The sequence below is a fragment of the Poecile atricapillus genome, chromosome 1, assembly GCF_030490865.1.
Source record: "Poecile atricapillus isolate bPoeAtr1 chromosome 1, bPoeAtr1.hap1, whole genome shotgun sequence".
Classification (NCBI taxonomy): domain Eukaryota; kingdom Metazoa; phylum Chordata; class Aves; order Passeriformes; family Paridae; genus Poecile; species Poecile atricapillus.
The window spans coordinates 63,092,915-63,099,476 of NC_081249.1; positions in this window are offsets into that span (position 1 = coordinate 63,092,915).

Consider the following 6,562-nt stretch of genomic DNA (forward strand, 5'->3'; position numbering starts at 1 on the left):
GCGAGGCAAAGAGCAGCTGCCAGCCTGCTGCAGATCTGCTTTCCAGGCTGGTTTTGGCTTCCGGGGAAAAGAGTGGCTACTGTAAAAGGTTCAAATTGCTCGGATGGGAACTTTCCGGTGTGTTTGAAATATGTAAAGACAGAAACGACAATGACACCGCTTCGAAACATAACTTTTGACTCCCCAAAAAGTCTTCAGGACCTCGTGGTGAACGACAGTCATTTCCATACCGCTCCGCTGAAACTGAAACTTGTGTGCTTGGGGGAATTTTAGACTTTCCTTTTCCGTCACCTCTGGAGAGGGGGCGAGTCCTTTATCACCGTCTGTCCTGCCATCCATGCTACGGGGCGCCTTGTCCATTTCCCGCAGGTTTCCCAGGGGGACAGCGGGGTCTCCCTGCGGCGGGGACTCATTTTCCTCGCCGTCCCCTTGCCCCCTTTGGCTGGCCTGTGCCGGACAGAGGGACAGCTACACCGCCACCGCCACCCGCTGACACCTGCTCTGCGCGCCCTGCCGGGGACGGTGGTTCTGCAGCTGCTTCTAAATGGTTAATGTTTTGTTTGCCTTCCCCCTAAATATTTTTTTTGTTTGTTTTTATTGTTATTGTTTCTCTGCACCAGCCTCTTATCTCTTCTCGCAGACGCTTGAGCCAGTGAAGGCAGTGGGCGTACAGGCAGCTGCGGCAGCCCGGAGATCTCACCTTTCTCCCTCTCTCCTCTGAACGCTGCTGTTAACACGCTGGCAGTGCTGGTGATCCGCCTCCAGCTGCAGCTGCTACTGCTGGTCAGTTTGCCACCAGACAGTCACTTTTCTTCCACGTTCAGCTTATTGTCTTCCGGAAAGAAAACAAACAAAACCAAAACAAAACCAAACAACAACAACAACAAAAAAGAAAAAAAAGTGTAAAAAAGAAAAAAAAGAAAAAAGTATCTTCGGCCATTTTCTGCAAACTTGACACCCCGAGCTGCGGTTTTGTCCATGCTCGGACTTTCCTGGGGAGCTGAAGCGTTGCCGATCTTTCCCTGAGCACAGTAACTGCAAACACCACAGCAAAGCAGCTTGTGGGTCCCATCGGCAGAGAGCCCCCGGCTGTTTTTCCCCGTGCTTGTCTCTCTAACAGTGGCCATGTGCTATTCCGGGGCACTGGAACTGTCACCGAGGGCTGCACTCGCTAAGTCCCTCCATTTCGTGGCCGCCTGGCTGGTCCCCGGGGCACAGGTGGGATGGGTACCCGCGGAGGGGCTGTGGCAGTGCCGGCAGCTCCGGCACTATGTTGGGACAGTTCATGGCAGCTCACTGGGAAAGTCTGGGACAGCGCGGGGACAGTCTGTGATTGTGGTGGGACAGTGCTGGGACAGCTGGGGCGATGCTAGGACACTCGGTACAGTGTTGGAACAGCTGCGATAGTGCTGGGACACCCTGGAACGGTGCTGGCACAAAGCTGGCTCAGACCGGAACCGCCCTGGCACCGTTCGGGACAGTGCTGGGACATCCTGGAACGGTGCTGGTACAGTCTGGAATTGCCCTGGGACGGTCCTGGCACAGACTGGGACAGGGCTGGAGTGGTGCTGGAGCAGTTAGGACGGTGCTGGCACCTCTTGGGACGGTGCCGGGACAGCCGGAGCAGCCCGTGCTGCGAGGGGGCAGCGCCGGGAGCCGCCGGGTCGGGCGAGGCCGAGTCGGGCAGGACATGAGGGGAGGAGGGAGCTGCCCGTGTCAGCGCCGCCACACCGGGGCCGGGCCCCGGCAGGGCTGAGCCTCCGCCTCGGCTTCTGCCGCTCCAGCCGAGACCGCCCCGGGACACTCGCGGCTCGGGCCCGGCCCGGAGAAGGGTCCCTGCGGGGAAGGGCTGGCCTGCGGAGCCGGCCCGGGGCTCTCCGCTCAGCTCGCCCAGAGCTCCCTACAGCTGGCCTCCGCCTCCCCCCGGGCTCTCCGGTAACACGGGGCTGCCGAAATGCGGCGCTCAAAAAGTGTCCGCATCCCGTATCTCTTCTCTGTATAAACAGATGATTAGCCCAAAGCTCGAAAAGGTTGTTGATAACATCATTCCCTTCTGGCTTCTGTACAGCTGCGCCAATACACCTTGTGGTTTCCCCCTTCGCTCGAGTTTTCTTTTGCCTCCCCCCCTGGAGACCCCGAGTCACCCGGGGCGGCTCCGCCGGCCACCCCCCCTCCGGCTCGGCTCCAGCGATACTCCTCTGTGGAAACTGCAAGTGATTCGCCCTCTCAAAAGCTAGTGGCTCCGAAAAGATGTCTTCTTCATTACTTTTGCTTAGAGGTGTAAAATGCAATTTTTTTTCTTGGCCGTAATAATTTAGCGGACCAAATTCATCAAAGAGGTTTGCGTTCTACAGTCCCGTGGGACAATTTTAATCGACAATGAAATGTTGTTTGACTTGGCAGTGCAACAGTGGGGATTTGACTCATCAAGATGTAAATTAAGAGTAAACAGAGAAAAGATGTTTCCCTGCATACATCTGAATGTATATTTCCTCTTTTTAATAGATTAATTAGTATTACTTCTCAGTCATAAATTGATGTGTTCTAGAATGAACTGAAGGAAGAGTAACCAAAATGATTAGTGTATTAAATGGCTAATGTATGGAGAAACTTTCAGTATCTCTAATATAATCTGCATAGATAGAAATGAAAGTATTTGGGTGATGAAATGTGTGTGCTTGTGGCTTTGGAGATTTGCAATGTGCAAATGTAATAGTACTGCTCCTGCTGAAGTGCTCACTCATACTAGCAATGCTGAGTGCTTCAAGATGATGCTAGGTGCTGGTCTAGAATTCAAACTAGTTTTGAATTATTGCTTCAAGGTATGCAAACTCCAGAGAGAAATGAGATTTTGGCAGCTTCGCATGTCTGGCCTATTGTATTACCTGACTCTACATGGTTTAATGTGCAACTGTATATTTATCACTCTTCTGAGAGTCCAGATTTTCTCATGTATTTCACAGCAAATTGAAGCACTTGATTGAGAAGTGTGTATCCTACCTTAGAGGCCTGATCTGACATGACAGTATCTAGCTAAAGGTAAAAATTCTAAAATGTTATATGAAAAGGAAGTCTTGTCAGTCTAAAATGATATTCAGAAAGTATTTGCTAATCAAAAGCTAGTTACATAATTTTAGTAAATACAGCTTGGCTTTTCCTTTTCTTTTTTTTTCTTTTTTTTTTTTTTTTAATACGTCAAGTGGGTGGCTCAGCAATGTGTGGCACTACAAAAACTGTAAGTTGGCACAATCAACACATGGTTTACACACAACCATTTCTGGTACACAGTGGCTATCTGTAATACAGATCTCAGAAAACAGACCAGCAACACCTAAATCACTTCCCAGAATTACATTTAGTTCAGAAACTTCAGCAAAATTTCCCACATGAGACTGTTATTAACCTGAGAGCATCTTGAATTGTTTGGTGCTTGGGTGGGATGCATAGGCCTGGATCCCCAAAGTTCATCTTGAGTCCTTGGGCATCTGACTCCTGTTTAAATATTTCTTGCTGGGCAGTAGGGGGTAAGTATCTGAATAGCTTTGGATTCTGAGCCTCACTTTTTTTTTTTTCTTAGGCAGCAGAGATCTCTCATTGCACCTGTAAATGTACACTTGCTAGAAAATAACACTGGACAAGAATATCTTACTTGTAATGAACAGATTTCAGCTCTTCTGCTCTAATGGTCTGCACTGCACTGTTAGAGAACTGAGCACCATTTTGTAATTGGCAGGAGGTGAGAGTATTTCATCAGTAAATCTCTTTGATCTTGAGAACAGGAGAGAAGCATAAGTCTATTGAAAAGGAGCCTCTGAAGTTAATTCCTTACATCTTAATTTGGAAGGAAAAAAAAGAAGTCTCAGAAACAGTGGAAGAAAGTGTGGGGGGAAAGTAAAAAAAACTCAGCTCAAGAGTGCAGCAAAAATGAGAAAAGGGTGGCATGTGTTTGCGATATCCAGGGGCATGTAAAAATCAATGTATAGCTAGGCAACTTACATGATGTTCTCAAAGCCTGTTTTATAAATATGAGAATAGAGACACTTATAGTTGGGGCATATTCTCTTGAATATGGGTAGGTGGAAATTTTGTACTTCATGGAAGCTGGTTCCAGCTGCAGTAGAACCATTCACTAATGCAGTGCCACTCAGAAGGACTTATCTGAGAGCAGTTATTATGTCTTTATAACAATTATTTTGAGGAAGAAATAAATTTTCATTTTTAAAATTAAAATTAGTTGGTTTTATTGTATTTTTTATTTATTTCTAAATTGGGATGGCTATTGCTGGAACAGGAATGGTACATAACATATGTCTGACTGATTGGCCTATCTCCACATCCCAGCTGCTTGCCTACTTCATGCCAAGTCTGAGTGAAGTAATGGGTCTTATGTGGTGTCCCAAAGCTCAACAGATTGTGGGTCAGTCAAGGGATTTCTATCTGGCATGAAGGATGCACAGGAGCCTTCCAATAATAATGAATTCTGTCCCAGAAACTCTCACCAAGGAACTGCAATTCACAGTACTCTGCCTGAATGTGTTTTATCATGCAGAAGGCAATTACATGGAAGTAGTTTAAAATATATGGATTATTGATATCACATGGCTATGCACACTAACTGTATTGGCTAATTGAAGATACAAGACAGGGCTAATTAGCAGAATTTATTTTTTTTTAACACTAGCCCTGAATGTTATCCTGCCAGGATCACTGCCCTCGCAGAGCTCTCTAGAACACATACATGCACTTTCCACCTTACTATGAAAGTCATCTACTGGGAAAGTTTGTGATTGTCTCTACTCCTTCCTTTTGGAGCCCTAGGTCTCTGAGGAAGGAAAATAAGCATGTCATATGAAAACCCCCTAAAGTTTGTGCTTGATATTTTAACTTCCCTTTGCAAGGCAGCTGCTGCTTTTGCACGTGTGGGAATCTGGTGAGCCGTACAATCTTAGGCTGAGGATTTCTATTCACTAGGGATTAGCTGAACTGTTTTCCTAAATCAGTCACCAGATCTGGATTCCAAATTAACAAAGTGGTGCTGAGCAATAATGTAGACTGTAGGTAGCAGCTGTGCAAATTTATTCACTGAAAGCATTATAAAAGCAGGCTGTCTAACTGCCTTAGCTTTAGTGCAGTGAACTCTGAGCAGTAGCGGAGTTACTGAATTTATAACAAGTAAAAAGCTCAGGTTCATTCAGCTCCAAGGATGCTGAATGAGAAATGCTGGTTTTTGCACAATTACTCTTAACGCAACCGCTCACAACAAAAAGTTTAGAAGATGCAGAATGACTGCATCCTAGAAAATAGAGGTAAAAGGACCCCAGAGATTACTGAACCTCTCCCTATGCCCTGATGATCTGCTACCCTTTGTGTTTTCCATTTGTCTAGTCTGTTCCTAAAGATACCCATGGATGGAGATCTCACACAATCCTCATGCTATCTGTGCTAGTGTTTAACCACCTCTCATGCTGGAAGTGTTTTCCTGGCGCATCTTCTGTAGTCATCTGTGCACTAAACCATGCCAGTCCTTTTGCATTTTCTTCACTGGTGTGCTATTTGTTTTTACCTCTCACAATTCTTCTCTCTCTTTTCTGAACTCTGTCCAATTTCTCTTTTGCTGTATCTCAAATTAAACTCAGTATTCCATCTAGGAGCTTACCACAATTCAAGTCTCCCAAGGCTATCTTACTCTTTACTCTTACTATCCCACTGTGGGATTTAATATTTTTCAATATATATTTTTTTTTTTTTTTTTTATTATGGTATGTACCACTGTTGATTAAACCCTGGCTGTGCTCCCCTAGCTCCTTTCTGTGGGGCTGCTGTCTTACCACTTCTTGCCTGGCCTTTATTTGCGTAGTGTGAAAGTGCAGGACTTTACATATGTCCTTACATAAGTTTGCCATCTATTTTCAAGATTATTTCTCCAGCTTGTTAAGATAATTTGAATTTCAGTCATATTTTCCAGTGAGCTGGTGGTCTCTATGGGATTAGCTGTAGTGATGAATAAGCATATTTTATCTTCCTTCATTCAGGTTGTTAATGGAAATATTGAGAAGCCCCAAATTTAGCATGGATTCCTGAGGAATTCCACTCTATATATGCTTCCACTTCTGTAAGTAACCACTGATAAATACTTCTAGTGATTGATTTCCCAGGCAGCTTCTAGTCGTCCTATATCAGTTTCCTCTAAACTGTGTTTCTGTGTCTGAGGTAGAAGAATAATACATGTCAGTGTCAAAAACAGTCAAGATATGACACCTCCTGCTTCTCCCATCTGTTATCCTGCCACAGAAGGAAACTAGATTCCACCTAGTCTTATCCAGAAAATGCAATATATGCTTAATTCAAGCCTTTATGAGGCCTGGAGCACCAGTTCCCAAACTGTGGCCTCAGGTGAAGGATGTGGCTTTGAGGGGATGCACCAACCTGCCTGGAATCAGACAGGAGAAGTGGGGCTCACAGGCTTAAGTACCTCTGCCAGGGTTACTGTGGTGTCACAGTCTCAGCAGTGGGGGACTGCTAGAGCAATCTGATGTGAGACAATGCCCTTGAGTATTTTCCA